The sequence below is a fragment of the Ornithorhynchus anatinus genome, chromosome 1 (genome assembly GCF_004115215.2).
Source record: "Ornithorhynchus anatinus isolate Pmale09 chromosome 1, mOrnAna1.pri.v4, whole genome shotgun sequence".
Lineage (NCBI taxonomy): Eukaryota > Metazoa > Chordata > Mammalia > Monotremata > Ornithorhynchidae > Ornithorhynchus > Ornithorhynchus anatinus.
The window spans coordinates 75457489-75476277 of NC_041728.1; the positions used below are offsets into that span (position 1 = coordinate 75457489).

An 18789-nucleotide genomic window follows, 5' to 3' on the forward strand; every position below is an offset into this window, starting at 1 on the left:
ACTGAGCTGACCTCAAGGTACATGGAACACAGAGGAGCTTGTCCAAAAGCTAAAGAATATTTGATAATTTGAATAATCAGATCCCTGTGTAGGTTATTCATAAATTAGGCATTAGACAGTTTATTAAGGGAAGAACATTATGTATTAACATTTGGGGAGAAATACCCCTTCTCATATGAATGTACACAATCTCTCCTATCTGCATATTTCCATCTCAAATTTTTTTTTCTTCTCCCTAATGATTTAATCTGCACCAGATTTACAAATAAACCAATTCTGAGGGAAGCAGCAAATTTGTCTCCCTTTCTGCTACCACTTCCTTCCTGTGGGATAGTCCGTCAGCTACCATTTGCTTCCAGTGGTAGAAGCAGTCATTAGGGTTGGAGTTGTGGTACTCTAACTGGGGCTGAGGCAGTTTAGGAAGGAGGGAGGCACCATATTGGACTGTGGTAAGGAGGAAGCTCAGAGAGTCGCCAGAGATAGTCCTCAAATCCTGTGTTGGTCCTGGAGATTGAAACTCTGGGACAGTTAATAACTAATAATAAATAATAATGGGTTCTAATCCTGACTCCACCACTTGTCTGCTGTGTGACCTTGGGCAAGTCACTTTACCTTTCTGGGCCCCAGTTACTTCATTTGTAAAATGGTGATTGAAACTGTGAGCCCCACATGGGCCCCACAGAGACTGTGTCCAACCCAATTTGCTTGTATCTACCTCAGAGTTTAGTACAGTGCCTGGCACATTGAAAATGGTTAACAAATATCATCATTATTAACAACTGATTTCTGGTGGCAGGAGAGGGGAAGTTAATGCATTTAAACCATAGATACACAGATATACTTCTCTTCCCACTTAACTTTTGGTTCTACTCTCTGACTGTGACAGGTAAATGTAACACAATTGCAGTTGTGTTACTAGAGGAACAAATCCCTGCACTTAATATGTAAATGTTAAATGTGAATTAATATGCTACTTGGAATTATTTTAAAGTGTATATTTCTAAGCAATTTACTTTTTATGTTTCCCCATGTATAAAATGCATACTATATGATGAAAGATGTGACCATTTTCTGTGAAATAATATGCAAATTTAAACTGCTTTATAAAAAAAAAGAAAATAACATTTTGTGCACTTAAATGTGAGAAACCTGAAATTACTTGGTGGTTTGACAAAATCAGATAAGATTTAGAATATTAGGGGCTTTCAAAATATAATCAGTTAAAAGTAAAAGCACAAAATGCTGAAAGTCTTTATGATTATATCTTTCAAAGTCCTTTTTCCTTAAATACACCTGGCAGTTAAAATTCTTCCTGTAGTATATAATTGATTGGTTTAATTAACCTAATATAGTTCCAGGTCAGTGCTTGAACAGATGATGTCCCAGAAATACCTAGGTGTTAAAGCAATGACTCAGTACCATTAGTGAACTGGGAGAGGCCATTTGCAGTCAGAAATCTAGAAAACAGTGAAATGCTGGCTCAGCTCTAGAACAACAACTATTTGACCCTGAGGATAACAGTAAACAGTTCTGTAGATCTGACTTTTCAAAACTCATATTGCTTTTTTCAGCTCTGGGAGTTTGGTATGATCATTTCCTTGCAGCCCAGATCTCAAAGTGGTAAAGGACTGAAAGTCACCCTTCTGTCTCCCCTCTTGACTGTAAGTTTCTTGTGGGAAGGGAATGTGGTAAACCAACTCTGTTGTATTGTACTCAAATAATAATGATAATAATGATGGTATTTTTTAAGTGCTTACTATATGTCATGCACTGAGGTAGACACTGGGGTAGATACAGCTAATCAGGTTGGGAAAAGTCCCTGTACCACATGGGACTCACTGTCTTAATCCCTACTTTGCAGATGAGCTACCTGAGGCCCAGAGAAGTAAAATGACTTGCCCAAGGTCACCCACATCCTTCTGACCCCCAGGCCCATTCTCTATCCACTAGGCATACTCTCCTAAGCACTCAGTACAGTGAAAACTCTGCTGAGTTAGCACTCAATAAATACCATTGATCAATTGATTCTGTGGGTCCTACGTAGTAGGCCAAGGCTGAGAGAAATGTAAGAGGTTCCTGGGTTGTATTTCTTGCCTGAGGATTGCGGGGTGGGCACCCTCACACAGGCAATCAGATCATTTACCTGGTCCCCAGCTAAGAAATAGCACCAGAGATACCTTTGCCTCAGTTTAAGTCCTGGTTTCCTAGTGGGGAGAGAGTTTATTCTTCCTGTCCTGGCTTGAATTCCATACCAGAATTTCTGTACCTTTCACAATACAGGGCGAGTCCAACTGTGGTGAATGCAGGTGCATGGTGATCATTTCATGGAAAATCCTATAACTCTATTGATTGGTTAGAGTAAAACCGAAAAGGAAGAATGTATATTTGAAGTATGGATTAGTGCCATCTTAAGTGATGAATACCTATATATATTAATATAAAGTGCTTTTAAATATTTCTGTAAAATATATAAAAAGCTGGTATATTAAAACATCAAATATATACAAACAAGGGTCTCACTAGTCCCTTTCTCTCAATTTGTTCTGTTGCAGTTATGAATAATATACAATGTAATTTATGAAATAGGAACCAAAAGGTTCTCTAATACTTGATTTGCATACAGAATTATGCCCAGTAGTTAGCTGGGCACTGTCCCATTCTGGCAGTTGGTCAGTTAGTTCAGTTTGATAAAGCTGGATGCTAATAATGCCAAGGTCCCAAATTCTATCCTCTGGGTGAGCCACAGATTCCTTTTGAGAGCAGCATGGTCGAGGGAAAAAGCACAGGCCTGGGAGTCAGATGACCTGGCTTCTAAACCCAGCTCTAACATTTTCCAGCTGTGTTACAACCTTGGGAAAGTCTCAACTTCTCTCTGCCTCAGTCTACTCTTTGATAAAATGGGGATTCAAAACCAGTTCTTCTTAAATAGACTGGGAGGTCCATTTGAGGGAGAGAGATGTCCAAACTGATTGTCTTTCATCTACCCCAGCACTTAGTGCAAGGCTTGGCACAGAATAAATGCTTAACAAATACCATAATTGTAATAGCTATCAATAATACTATTATTGTCATTAGTACTTTATGTGTTAGTAATCTTGCAATTGAGTGTTCAGCCTGTCATTTCTCTCATTCATTCATTCATATATATTGAGCACTTACTATGTGCATAGCACTGTACTAAGCACTTGGAAAGTACAACTCAGATGGTGCCCTGCTTTTTCCTTTCTTTTGATCAGACTCAGAGTGTCTCCAGGGCCAAAGATAACATTCTTTATAGTAGTAGTAGCAATATTTACTAGACAAAACACTGTACTGAATGGCAGGAAAAAAGAAATGGATAAGAATTAAGCATGATCTCTGGCCCTCAAAAGGTTCAGCCTTGCCCTGAGTCCCAGGAGGACACTTCTCTTATATTTGGCCTTTCCTAAATACTGCATTGGACTATCTAACTGAATTAGCATCATATGCCACAAGGCCAAGAATTTCAGCATCATTTAGGGGAAAGGTGTGGGATGCCTAAAATTCTCCCTATATGTGTAGTTAGATGAAATCTGGGTCCTATTTATGTTTGCAGGGTTCTTCACAGCAAACTATTTTGCAGCATATTCACCATCAGTAGTGTCTTCTTCGAATAAGATAGGACAATGGAATAAAGCCCGTTAATCACTGAAAATGCCAATGTGACATCCACAGTCCCAGTAACACAGAACATAGAGAAAGCTTACCCGTGGTTGTGCTGTTGTGTTTAATGCACCTTAATGCACCTTGCAATCACATGAGGTAATAATCTACTGCCTTTAAAATTTTACTTTGAGAAGGCCAGGATCTTTTCCTTGGCAGTCCACAAGGAAGCAATTTTTAGGCAGGGAATTAAAGCAGTGGTGAATGCAAAATGGCATCATTTGGGTAGTTTTTTGTTGAAAGTATAAACCTTCTCTCCATTCAATTCTAAGACTTCTATTTCCTTTTGTTAATTGGAACTTAAGAAACTTTTCACTTTTAACCAACCCATTCCTGGCTTTATTTTCTTTTATCTTAGCAAAAATGTTTGAATAGAGGAGGGATAAGAAACCTAAGAATGAGGGTTCTACATGGTTCTCATCAGTACTCTATTCTAGCTTGCCCTTCCAGAGGTAGATTACTAAGGTTTAGCAGTCCCAGAACCAGCAACGGTTCTGCTTCATTTTGGTTCTAGGTTGTTTTTTTCCCTATCCTAATTTTAAGAAATTTAAGGTTATGTAATAAGGAAGCTAAAGTCTCATCTGCAGGCATGGCACGGATTGACTTTCTCAGTAGACACTTTCAGCCTTATGATTTTTCTCTCATAACATCTTTCTTCTCTCAATGTATTATGGAACAGAATTTGCTAGGAAGACTTGGTCTATAAAAGATAGGACAGGTAAAATAAAATTTGAAGATTTAACATATCTGTGCATAATTAAAGCAAGCGATTAGACCCTCTGGGGCAGGGATCTGGATGAGAAAAATATGTAGCCCATAAAGGAACTTAGCCAATTTGTTGACTTGGAAGACAGGAACTCTGTTCAACTTCTCCAATGCAATACAATATATATTCACAGTATAGAATATTTAAGAAATGGCAGTTAGCCCTTTACTTCTGTAGCATCCTGCATCACTCCCAACCAACCCATCTCTATGATTCCTGCACTCTCTAATACCTTGGGAACCTATGCTGTTCTCTCATCCTGCTTTTCTCCTGAGAGATGGACAGGAAGGGCAAGAAACAGTTGCCTCCCTGATTTTCCAATGGTTCGCTCTCCCTCACCATGAATTTTGAATCTCAGGGATTCGCTACTTAGCAGATGTAAAGAAACTAATTGATTTTTTATCTGAACAAAATTGTAAATCATCATATCTGAAATGGAAAATGGATGGCACTGAATTAATTTTAGGTTTTAGACCTCGGTTGATTTATTTTGAAGGTAAAAATCTCACTAATTGGAACATAATATCAATTCATATTTTTCACAGAGAAGTCTTTAACTGTTACTTGGCCGAGCCAGAAATACATTTTCATATAATTTCCCCAAATGATTTCTGAGATAAAGTACCAAATTAAGATGTTTTCACATTTCACATTTCTTAGAAATTAATGCAGATTGGAGGGGAAAATATCATCCCTCATTTACTCAAAGATACACTAGAACCACCAGTAAAGAGAAAGAAGCTAAGCAGCTATGATGTGGTAAAAAGTTGAGTGGGAGAAGGCTGAAACTCTCAGTCAAAATATAAATTCTGAGATTTATTATTTATTATTAAAAATTGACTTTTAAATGACAAAATGTGAATTTACTCAGAACTCTTTATGATAGTCCCATGTCAGGAAAACAGTAATTAAAACTTTATCAAACTATAGCTAAATAGCCCTGACATGCTACATGGTGTTGAAAAGGAAGCATTTAAAAAGAAAACAAAAGAATCAATGCTTACCAGCATCCTTCTTAACACATCACATCTGCTCAGCTAGGTGCCCTTTGCTTGGGGATTCCTAAAATAGTGAGACAGAATAAAGCCAATGTAACCAAGCAGGTCTTAACCACATCCATCTCAAAAAAATTTCAGGTTCCAATAATAGACATACACTTCATAAAGCTATTAGCATGCAACTCCAGCTGCAAGAGATATTTTTACACAAAACTGAACAGCACTACACTATGTTTTCGTATCAAAAAAGTAAACCAATAACATTGACAAAAAGCCACCATAAACAAAAAAACTGTACTTAAAAGATTAACAGTTTTGTCATTCATCCCTACTATCAAGTCTTCCAGTTATTTTCTTCATCGAAATTTAGGTTATATATTTGGTGTTAGCAAGAGTTGCATTACTATTATTATTAATTTTAGTTCTGTTTATTACCTTGAGGGTTATAGAGTATAAAATAATTTTGGTGCTTCTAGTTAATGTTAATTAGTTGTTTTAATAGCCTATAAACCTATTTGTTATGTTTTTGTAGGTTTACTTTTTTAACTATCAGTAACTTAATAACTGAGAATATTTAACATTGCTGTTGCATACTCAAAATTACAGAGTTACTATTAGTGTTACCTGTTTAACGTTTAATCATCCTTTGAGTCCTGCGACATATTTCCTTAATAATCATCAGCCATCAAGTCTGATAGTCTCAAAAGAAATATCAGCCCTCTAAACTGCCTTCAAGGGTGGTGATATTTAGCACTGAAAATTACAAATAAAGTTTTTGAAGTTGAGTATCAACAAGTGGCCAGTGACACTGATGATTTGTTTGTCAAAACAAATTGTTATATATTACGCAAATGCAGTCAACGCACTCCTTTGAGTGAAAACAATAATGTGAATCTATGCAATGCTCACATGTTGAATGGGATATTTAATGTGCGGGGAAACTCAAAGGTTGAAGAACTAGGCATTTAGACAGTGGTAAGTGGTAATCTTACCTCTTTATACTCCATTACTTTCTCACGAGAGACATGCTAATACAAACAAGTTAATCAGAGTTTGTGTTTAGCAAGATAAAGCTTAGAGGATAGTTTAAAATCCATTTATTAGTCTAAATCCATTTTTTCCATTAACATGTTATACATTAGTGTTTACTAACCATGATTCAAGTAACAGTTTAGTTTGTTAACTTTTAAATTATTTAACAACCATAAGTTATTAATACAACTTTTAAAGTCTTACACAAAATTCTTAAAACAGGCTTGGGTTCATTTTTGTAATTTTAAATATAAAACAGTTTAGGCATCTCTTGAAGAAGAAATAAAGCAAGCATTTAAAGCTAGAAAACAAGTAATTCCAAATTTAGTTTGTTACAAAAGGTTTCAGCTTTATTGACAAATTATGGCAAACATATTTGACAAAATTGTGGTTTCCTATTTAGAGAGAAGCTTACACATGGAACTTTATGTGTTGTTTTTTGTTTAAACAAATACAGGTTAAAACACTGAAACAAATTCAGTTAGCTACATACATACAGTAGCTGCTTGTTTTCAACCCCATTAAAACAGCATTTAAAATTAAATTTACAAACTTAATATCGAACATCTTAATCTAACTAACATATATTAAAAGACAGGTTAAAACATCTTATCTACATCTTGATTATCATCTGTTTCAAAATCATATTACAATCTTTTAGCAACCCTAAACAAAACTCAGCCTTGGCTATTTTGAAGAGACTCAAGATCTTTTAACAGCTTCATGCTTTTTCTCTTTAAAAAAATTACACACAACAATGAAAACAACCAAGAGAAAGAACATCATCCTACTAAATGGTTTAGAGACGATGCTTGCCAAAGTCTTTTAAGTCCGTGTTATAAAATATTACTAATGCCAAATGTCACGCCAATGGTTTAGGAGGAAATACAAGAAGTACATGGGGTAATCATGAGCAGTAATCCCTAGGATAGAAAAGAAATGGACTATTACTTGTCTTGTTGCCGTTTATGTGGAGACCACAGGCTATTAATTGTCTTTGAGGTGAGGTCACAGATGAGGAAGACCTTCAATATCTACCATAGGGATGTTCCCTGTATCCCCCTCTGGCTGACCTTGGTGGTGGTGCCTTTAGACTGGAACGGGTGGTTGCCCATTCTTCTTGTACTACAAAACAAAAAAAAAAAAGAAAAAGTAGAGTGTACATAATATACAGGCTATGGTTTTGAATGGGATAATATACAGGCTATGGTTTTGATGAATGACCACTTGAAGAGATGAAAATTTCTGCAAGAGTCCAAAGAGGGTCGAAGGACTGAAACCAACATCTTTCCCAGTGGCTCTAGGGATCACTGCAAGCGGTGTGGATCAGTGGAAAGAGCAAGGGCTTGGGAGTCAGAGATCATGGGTTCGAATCCCGGCTCTGCCACTTGGCAGCTGTGTGACTTTGGGCAAGTCACTTCACTTCTCTGTGCCTCATTCCCTCATCTGTAAAATGGGGATTAAGACTGTGAGCCTCACATGGGACAACCTGATTGCCCTGTATCTACCCCAGCGCTTAGAACAGTGCTCTGCACATAGTAAGCGCTTAACAAATACCAACATTATTATCATTATTATTATTGTTATTATTATTAATAAAGATCATCTGAAAGTGAAAAAAATTGTATTGGATAATGTACGAAAAAAAAAGTCAAAGCCAAATAAGAAGGGGAAGTGCTTAATTTGCAAATGGAATAGTATTGCAGTGCTAGGCTCTTGTAATAAGAAAAAAATTCTGGACATTTCTCTATGTTTAAATTCTGAATTACAGAGGCAGTATATGGGATACTGCTTACATAAGGTGGAAGTATGGATAGGTTAAAAAAAGAGAATCAACAGAGTAGTACAACAATGCTGAGGAAGCCTAATTAAAAGATGATGTAAAGAAAGAAAAAGAATTTCTCTTGTGTTTTAAATTAGAAATATGAGAAAATATTTTGGTTTCATTGATTCCTGTTTATGTGATATAGGAAGAGAGGACAAGGAAGGGATGAAATTACAGGTAATTTTTTTTTTGGAATGTAACTGCATTTGTGAACCTGATATAGCTTTAATATTTTAGGGCTAAAGCAATTTACATTCAAGGTTTGCATAGAGCAAATATGTTGGGGCCATTTGTATGATGATCTGCTAAGAATGGTGTCAAGTATTCAGATACAATGCATCCTCGAAAGGTCTCTGAAGCAAACAATTGATTATAACTCTTTTGCAATATAACCAGGAGAACCCTTCCCTATCCATTCACATTCTGTAGTGCCTATCATTTCCTAGCACTATAACAAGCATTTGGCCTCATTACATGTTACTCTGGTGGCTTGAAAGAGTTTATCCTTTCCCAAATTCTCTCTTCTCAGCAAAATCAGGCCTATTAAATAGTACACTTGTCTTATTCTACCCTCATTTGTTTGGTGTGACAATGCACTCTGGGAGCATTTAGAGTTAAATAGATGTACAGAATGGAAAATTTGAATACATTTGGAAGATTGGAAATTGGCCCAAGAGGTTAAAATAGCTGGGTATTCGATTACACTAGTGAAATTTTGAACTACTTTGAAGAAGAGAGAACTTGACAAATTTATCATATGTGACTTGTAAATGAATAGTTGGAACCCACTAAATGGAACGGTTAAATTAATTGTCATTGTCACACACTGGCAACTTCTCTGGTTTGTGATCAATTGAAAATCTAGTATCAACATCGCGGCATTGTCACGTAAAAATCCAGGTAGGCTTTGAACCATGACTTATATTGGCTTTTAAGGGATCGTTTTATTTAGCTATATTCAAAAAATATGCTTACACATTATCTTGAGGCTATTTTTCAGCAATTATCTGATATATTCTTTTATTCTTGCAATCCCCCCTGAAAGCATAAATTAGTGTTTTCTATATTTTCCCACATGGGAAATTCATTTATTCCTTGGATCCTGGTCCTGATGTAAATTGCTAATGCTAATTTTCATGGTTATCCATTAATTAAACCAATAGAGCAAAATTGCATATTTATTTTATAATTCAAAACTGAACTAATTCACAGACTATATTTATCTGAGTGTTCTCAGAGGATAAAACACTTTTTTTTTCTACATCATCCTCAGCAGTTTAAAGCACCAAAGAAACCTTACAAAGTAATTACTTAACCTATCACCCAGAGGTAGTAGCTGAAATTAACTTTGATCATTCTTAGATTCATAGGAGAACCTGAAAGAAAAATATAGATCGCTGTCAACTTCCACTTATCCATGCTTGGAAGCAGTGGGGCAGAGAATACCAAACGAGGGAAAATTAGATCTATGACTGAGTATCAATCAGCCTGGGACTGTTCAGCTGTGTGGCCTACTGGATAGAGCACAGATCTGGGACTCAGGAGACATTTGCTCTATAATCCCAGCTTTGCTATTTGTCTGCTGATTGATCTTCAGGAAGTCACTTAAATTTGCTGTGCCTCAAATTTCCACAATTGTAAAATGGGGTTGAATACCTCTTCTCCCTCACCCTTAGACTGTGAGTACTTTGTGGGACAGGGACTGTTTCTGATAGGATTATCCTTATCTTTCCTTAGTCTCCCTCTCTCTTAGACTGTGAGCCCTAAGTGGAACAGGAACTTTATCCAACCTAATTATTTGGTATCCACTCCAACGTTCAGTACGCTTCTTGGTACGTAGGAAGTGATAAAAATGCCATCATAAATACTATCAGTATATATCCCAGAGCTTAATAAAGTGGTTGGCACATGGAGCTTAACAAATTCCACAAATGTTATTATAATTACTTGCTAATGGAGTTTGTATTTAAATAAAGCGGCTATGTTCATAAAACTGAAACAGATAATAAATGTAAATTTGCTGGTGACTCCTAATCCCTAACAGTAATAGTACCAGGAATTTTATAGGACTTTTTATTTCTCAGAGTGTTATATTGTCGATTATATCTTTTGTCCTCACAAAATGGTTTTGTGAGGTAGGCAGGTATTATAATCCTTTTAGGTGAGAAGCTGAGGTTTGGAGAGATTAAGTGACTTGCCTGAGGTCACTGAAAAAGCTAGCCACCTATCTGGGACTAGAATCTAGATCTCCTGATTTTTAGATCATGCCTTTTACACTAAGCCAGGCTGCCTCCCTACAGACCACACAGTTCTATGGACCAAACAATCAAAAAGGAATCAATTAAATTTTAGATGATATAGGTACTGTCCAGAACAATGAAAAATTATTAGAGAAAAAAAAAATAAAGCAAGATAGCACATTAGACACATCAATTTAAGGATTCCATTCCATTTTTTTGGTGAAGTCAGTTACAGGAGAATAACAAAATTTTTGCTTCGTCTTTAAAATCATGCTGGCTTAACAGCCCCCAGACGTCTAGTAGGTCGTTTCTTTTTCATCCACTCCCTTCAAAATTTCCCTTACTAAGACCTATATTGTCCCATAGTTTTCTAACATTAAACACCCTTATGTTGGAGTTTTTGGTTCTCCTACTACAGCAAGTGGAATATTATCTGGGGTACTGACTTGTTTTGGGATTATGGAGTTCAATCTCTTTGGCTTGTATCTTGTATTAGCAAAGCAACATGGAAGAGTGGATTCAGTATGGGCCTGGGATTCAGAAGGACCTGGGTTGTAATCCCAATTATAGATATAGATACACATAAATGGTGAAGGTTTTAAAGGGAATATTATATTATAAATGTATGAAGGGGATGTAGACATATTTAATATCCTCTATTAAACCTTACCTAAATCCCTTTTTAATTACATAATCATTCCTATCCTCACATGATGCTGCTTTTACACTATAATCCCATGCATGAGGATTCTGAGGCAGAAATGTAAGGTAAGTAGGTGAAACATCAAGGTTTAGAGGAAAGGGCACAGGTATTGGAGTCAGAGTATCTGAGTTCTAATTCCGGCGCCATCAGTTGTCTGCTGTGTGACCATGGGCAAGTCATTTAAATTCTCTGTGCTTCAGTTACCTCATCTGTAATATGGAGATTAAGACTGGGAGCCCCACGCGGAACATGGACTGAGTCCAACCTGATTATCTTGTATCTGCCCCAATGCTTAGTACAGTGTCTGGCACAGACTAAGCACTTAATAAATACTTTTTTTAAAAAAAGGGCTTGGACAGTGTCCAGCACATTGTGGGTGCTTATCAAATGCCATATTTATTATTAGTATGTTATTATAATAATTATTATAATTACTTTTTGTTTCACCACACAATTTTAAGACATTTCCCTGAAAATCTGGAAGGGAGGCCTATAGCGTGGGGCAGAGCCTGGCTTTCAGTTTTGTCTCCTGGTGGATGGAGAGCTAAGGATTTCATGTTCAGTAAATGGGTATCTTCTCAGGGTTCTGGGGAGAGACAGGGCATTTGAAACCTGATTCCCATGTGGAGGGGAGAGGAGGGCACAAGTTTCCTGGTGGTGATCTGATCCTTCACCCCGACTCCAGTAAAACAAATACCTTGCAAAAGGACCTAAAATGAGATTCAGGAAGAACTGGTACCCCTAGATCCCGGCTCAGCCACTTGTCAGCTGTGTGACTTTGGGCAAGTCACTTAACTTCTCTGTGCCTCAGTTACCTCATCTGTAAAATGGGGATTGAGACTATGAGCCCCACATGGGACAACCTGATTACCCTGTATCTACCCCAGTGCTTAGAACATTGCTTAGCACATAGTAAGCACTTGTTATTATTATTCAACCTTTGTTTCCTGTAGGTCAGTCCTGTTCCTCTTACCTTATTTTTTATATGGTATTTGTTAAGCACTTACTATACAACAGGTACTATATTAAGCGCAGGGGCAGGCACAAGACAATCAGATATAATATAGTCCATGTCCCACATAGGGTCGTAGTCTTTATTCCCATTTCATAGATGAGGTAACTGAACACAGAGAAGTTGAATGACTTGCCCAAGGTCACAAAGCAGACAACTAGTGAAGTTGGGATTAGAAGCTAGGTCCTCTGACTCCCAGACCTGAGTTCTTTCCTCTACTTTCCATGCTTAGTTTACACTTCTACCCCAAACTACTTATGCATGCGATAGTAGCATAGTAGCAATATTTAAGGATAGGGAAAGCTATGTAACTAAAAAGAGATTTAGATAAGGTTTTAATAGGGGATATTACATATGTTTATACCCTCTTCATATATTTATAATATATCCCCTTTCAAACCTTCACCTATTAATGCATATCTATATAAATGTTTTTCTTTGTCTGTGTGTATATCCATCTTTTTATCAATTTATCATGGCATTGTGTGCTTACTATATGCTGACCCTTGAACTAAGTGCTTGGGAAGAAGTGAGGATCAAAGACTGTATATGCAATCTCAAATCAAATTAAAGGTCCCCATTTTTAAAATCAACTTCAAGCAGCTCTGTTAACTTAAGCTTCTCTTCTCTGGCTAAACTATGTTGCAGAGAGTTTTGGCTAGTGGCAGGAGCCTTGATATCATTCATGGTGTTTATTGAGCATTTACTGTGTGCAGAGCACTGTACTAAGTGCTTGGGAAACCACAGTACAACAGAGTGAGCAGAGATGGCTTTAAATCCAACATTACTTTTTGTTAAAAAATTCCAGGCTTGGTGTTCAAAGATGTTCTCATCTTTTCCTTTCACACTGAATACATCTGTTGATTATGCTTAGTGGTGTAGATAGTGATTCTTGCAATCCCTTACACTGTATTTTTTTAACCCTGGATATTAAATTCATGCTCTCAGCCTCAAAGCATTTATGTACCGCCAGTGCTTAGAACTGTGACTAGCACACAGTGAGCACTTCACAAATACCATTAAAAAATCCATAACATTTATTTTTATTAATGTCTATCTCCCCCTCTAGACTGTAAGTTAACTGTGGGTAGAGAATAAGTCTGTTATATTGTTATTTTGTTCTCTCTGAATGACTTAGTACAATGCTCTGCACCCAGTAAGTGCTCAATAAATAGGATTGATTAATTGATTGATTGATTGATACTCTCCTTAAAGCCTTTTCTTGTAAAGTGGCACATCATTCTTTACTGTGACGTGTCATGATGGGCCTTTTGCTCTTGCCTCCCACAATTCCATATCTATGCATAGCGTTGGTTAGTGCATCTCTCACTGAATTTGCCACTTTTCTCTTTCCCAGCCTTTCTGATCTGCATCAAACAAACTTTTTACCATTGGCTTTAAGGCACTCAATCAGCTTGCACTTTCCTACCTAACCTCACTGATTTCCTATTACAACCCAGCCAGCACATCCCACTCCTCTAACTCAAACCTATACTCTCTCTGCCTCAATCTTGTCTACCCTGTTGCTGACTCCCTGTGTCTGTCTTCCCTTTGGGCTAAAACTCTCTCCCCCTTCACATCCAACACATCCACTCTCCGCACCTTCAGAAACCTCCTAAAATCTCATCTCCAAGAGGCCTTCTCTAACAAAACTTCATTTCCCCTACCTTACCATCCCTCTGCATCAACTGTGCACTTGGCTGTGTACCCCCTAAATGTTTCAATACTTACCCCAGCCCTTAAGTACTTATGAAACTATCCTTATTTTCATATTTTTTCCCTTATTTTCCCTATCTATATTTTATTTATTTTAATGTTCATTCAATAGTATTTATTAAGCACTTACTATGTGCAGAGCACTGTACTAAGCACTTGGAATGTACAATTTGGCAACAGATAGAGACAATCCCTGCCCAATGACGGGCTTACAGTCTAATCGGGGGAGACAGATGGACAAAAACAAGACAACATAATCACGATAAATAGAATCAAGGATGTACACCTCATTAACAAAATAAATAGGGCAATAAAATATATATACAAATGAGCACAGTGCTGAGGGGAGAGGAAGGGATAGGGAGGAGCAGAGGGAAAGGGGGCTTGGCTGAGGGAGGGAAAAGGGGAGGGAGCAGATGGTGGAGGGGGAGCAGAGAGGGAGCAGAGGGAGCAGACGGAAAAGGGGAAGCTCAGTCTGGGAAGGCCTCTTGGAGGAGGTGAGCTCTCAGTAGGGCTTTGAAGAGGGGAAGAGAGTTAGTTTGGAGGAGGTGAGGAGGGAGGGCATTCCAGGACAGCAGTAAGATGTGGGCCAGAGGTCAACGGCAGGATAGGCATGAACGGGGGACGGTGAGGAGGTGGGTGGCCGAGGAGCGGAGCCTACGGGGAGGGCAGTAGAAAGAGAGAAGGGAGGAGAGGTAGGAGGGGGCAAGGTGATGGAGAGCCTTGAAGCCCAGAGTGAGAAGTTTTTGTTTCGTACAGAGGTTGATAGGCAACCACTGGAGTTTTTAAGGAGGGAAGTGTCATGCCAGAGCATTTCGGCAGGAAGATGATCCAGGCAGCGGAGATGAAGAATAGACTGGGGTGGGGAGCGACAGAAGGAAGGAGGTCAGAGAGAAGGCTGACACAATAATCCAGCCGGGATATTTATGAGAGCTCGTACCAGTAGGATAGCCATTTGGGATGGAGAGGAATTATCTCCCTGTGTTTACTGTAAGCTCCCTTTGGAGCAGAAAATTGTGTCTATTAACTATTAAATATTGTACTTTCCCAAGCACTTTACACAGAGCTCTGCACAAAGTAACCACTTCAATGAATAGTATTGACTGATTGAGCCCATCATGGTGCTTCCATTTAGATCAATCGATGGTATTTATTGTATGCTTACTATATGCAGAGCACTGTACTAAGTTCTTTATAGAGTACTTCAGAGTTGGCAGACAGGTTCCCAGCCCATGACAAGCTTAGTCTAGAGAGGGAGACAGTCATTAATATAAATAAATAATTTTAACATATAATTTAAAGATATGTACATAAGTGCTGTGGGATTGAGGGTGATGTGACTATCAAATGTCCAAAGGTTGCAGAGCCAAGTGTATGGATGATGAAGAAGGGAGAGATGGCTGGGGAAAAGAAAGCTTAATCTGAGAAAGCCTTTTGGAGGAGATGGGACCTTAATAATGAGAGTGGTGGTCTGGTATATAAGGAATGGAAGAAGTTCCAAGCTAGGGGAAGGACATGGGAAAGAGGTCAGTGGCAAGATAGATGAAATTGGGGCACTGTGAGTAAGCTGGAGCTAAAGAAGTGGAGTGTGTTATTTGGGCTATAGAAGGAGATAAGTTAGGGAAGAGCTGATGCGTAGGCACTGAAGGTTCCTGAGGACTGTGAAGACATGGACTGAACTTTTTTTAAAAAAAATGGACTGTGCAGCACAGTGAAGTATGGATTGGAATGGGGAGAGACAGGAGGCAGGGAGGTCAGTGAGGAGGCTGATGCCGAAGTCCAGGCAAGAAAGGATAAATGTTTGGATCAGCATGGTAGCAATATGGATGGAGAGGAAAGCCTGGATTTTAGCAATGTTGTGAAGGTAGAACCAACAGGATTTGGTGACAAATTGAATATATGAGTAGAATGTGAGAGATGAGTCAAGCACAACAAGTTTAAGGGAGATAGGGAGAATCAGTGGTATTTTCCATGGTGATGGGAAAGCTGCGAAGGACAGGGTTTGGGTGGGAAGATAAGGAATTCAGTTTCACCATGCAGTTGATATTTTGGTATACCACTTTAAACAATTCTCTTCACCTATACTACCAAATAAATTATGTTTCTTGAAGAATCCCTATCTCTACTATTATCGCTTGCTGTAATTTATTTAAATGGCTGTCTCCTCCTGTAGACTGTAAGTTCCTTGTGGACAGTGAATGTATCTGCAACTCTGTGTATTTTCCCAAGCACTTAGTATAGTGCCCACAGTAAGTGCTCAATAAATACCACTGATTAAGTGGTTGATTAAATGCAGATAGGATAGTTATGATCAAGGAGCTCATTGTTGGTAATCTGTCTTGGCATTTAATTTTAAGTATGCCTCCAAGATGATGATGATAGAACCACCTGATAAAAGGCTGTCAAAAATCCACAACCCTGTCATCTATTTGCCTTGGGAATTTGGGGTTGGCTTGGGCAGTTGAGAGTGTTAAACCCACTCTAGTAGCCTTTTTTTTAAAATGGTATTCTGAAGTGCTTACTATGTGCCAGGCAGTATACTAAAGGCTTGCATAGATACAACATAATTGGGTTGGAAACAGTCCATGTCTGACATGGGACTCACAGTCTTAATCCCCATTTTACAAATGAGGGAATTGAGGCACTGGGAAGTTAAGTGACTTGTGCAAGGTAACACAGCAGGCAAGTGGCAGAGCCAAAATTAGAACCTAGGTCCTCTGACTCACAGGTCTGTGCTCTTTCCACTAGGCCTTGCTGCTTCTCACATGATATCCAAATGATATCCTAACCATTTTGATTCAATTTTCCAATTGATTGATGAGACCCTTGCCCTACCTCATAGGACATTTAGTGCTTTCTAGAAAAACAGAATCCAGTAACAATTCTGCACTCAGTATCACTGATGGATATAGCAGTAGGCAACGAAAAATCTGTTCCTCAACCTCCCTATTACTATGGTCATGTCACCTTAATTATCCGACCCTTTGGATACCATTGTACCTTGCCCCTGCTCAGTTGTCAATGCAGGCATATCCATCTCCCCAATATTGCAAAAATCTATCTTTTCCACCTATTCTTATTAGCTCTAGAAAGGCTCTTATTGTCTTGCATACCTTTGGCCAAAGCTAACATTTATGGACCAAAGGTTTGGTTTTCCTCCCATTCCAAGCCCTTCTAAAAATCCCACCTCCTCCAAGAAGTTCCATGAATTATTCCTAACAACCCAAAGTCATATCAAACTAACTGCCACCTATGTACTGTAACTATTTTATTGGGACTTCAACATGGGGTGATGATTTATTATGACAACTCTATCTCTAAGTATCTTATGTATCTTCCCTGACTGTCCTTTCATTTAGGCAGTGAAAATATCTCAATATAATGTTATAGCAGCTGCATTTACTGAGCAACCTATTTGGTACAGTTCACGTAGGTACTTGAAAATATAGAACCAGGAAGTAACACATATCCTGCTGCAAGGAGATTACAGTCTCATTGGGAAGACCAAACTGAAAAATATTTACAACTGTGAGTGGTCAATATAAATAAATTGAGTGGACAGAACTTATTATTTTTTAAGTGTTTAGTGGCAGTGCATTGCACTCAATTACTACTTTACTACTACCCACCAATCAGTGTTCTACTTGTGTCTACTAGGTATTTTAAGAAGTTTAGAGAATACTAAAGTAAATTCTAATACTAAACTGAGCATGGCTCTGTAGAGTCTGTTTACCTAGTAAGTGGCAAGGTACTGAATGAACATTTGCAGAGGGATAAAATTTTCTTCACAAAATTAAGATCACTTCTTTTTAAAGCTCAAATAATTGGCCATATTCAACCATTTAATATCCTGGACAAATTTAGCTGTGACCTTATCCCATAAAGTTAGGTTTAATTATTTAAATAGTATTTACTTCCTAATTAGTTCAAAAGGATACTACAAATAGAGGAAAACCTCGCTACAATTAAAAGGTGGAAAGTAAGATCCCATCTACCCCCTGTGGAAAACAGTTTTTTGACAAAAATATCAGTAATATTCATTGTTCCAAGAATTACACCTTTCACAATGAATGTTTGGGAAGTTGTGATTTCCCCTCCTCCCATACTGGATGATATATATGACAGCAGAAGCAGTACAGCATTGTTGTCAGATCAGTGAGTCTGACAACTGACACAGTAAAACAGAAAAAGGCACTAATCAGAATGCTCACTGTTAGTGTTGAAATTGATCTATGATTGAAATTAATTGTCTTTGAAATTTTGATCAAAATTGATCTGCCCAATTTCTGGCACTTGCTCCTAAGTCAAATCTCACCCAAATTTTACACAAATCATTTTAGTCTGGGCTTCTATAAAAACAGAAAAGTACATGTAATTTTTTGAAATGTCAGTGAATGGACTGGTTTCTGATTTCAGAATCTTAGTAAAGATATAATGGGTTCTTACCATAGCTGTCATAGGCGTCTTTCACTTGTTCCATGACCATAATCATAATATTCAGGCCACACTGCAATAGATTCAAATAGTAGTCAATGTTACTGGAAATCAGAAGAAATCAAAACTAGGAGCTCAGATGGTTTGTGCAGAGGAGAAAAATGTGTTTCATAGATGATACTTCCTTGGATAATGTCTCTAGTAAATCTGTTTTTGAAACTCAGTTATAAAGTTATAATTTTAAAATAAAAGTGTGTGCTATTACTATGTCATTAGGACTTGACAGTTCTCATCTCAATTCTTTTCTTATTGCTCACTTCTCTCTCTATTTCTGCCCATTGTTTATTTTGATTAAATGTACAGTAAAACATAATCAATGCTA

The 18789-nt window shown here is 37.8% G+C and overlaps 1 long non-coding RNA gene across 1 annotated transcript; it reads right to left on the reverse strand.

The window, feature by feature from the left end:
- Nucleotides 1–6527: 6527 nt before the first annotated feature.
- Nucleotides 6528–18476, reverse strand: LOC120638427. Its single transcript, XR_005660085.1, has 2 exons — nt 18420–18476; nt 6528–7602 (listed from the first exon to the last, which is right to left on the reverse strand). It is a non-coding gene; the product is annotated as an uncharacterized LOC120638427 (long non-coding RNA).
- Nucleotides 18477–18789: the final 313 nt, after the last annotated feature.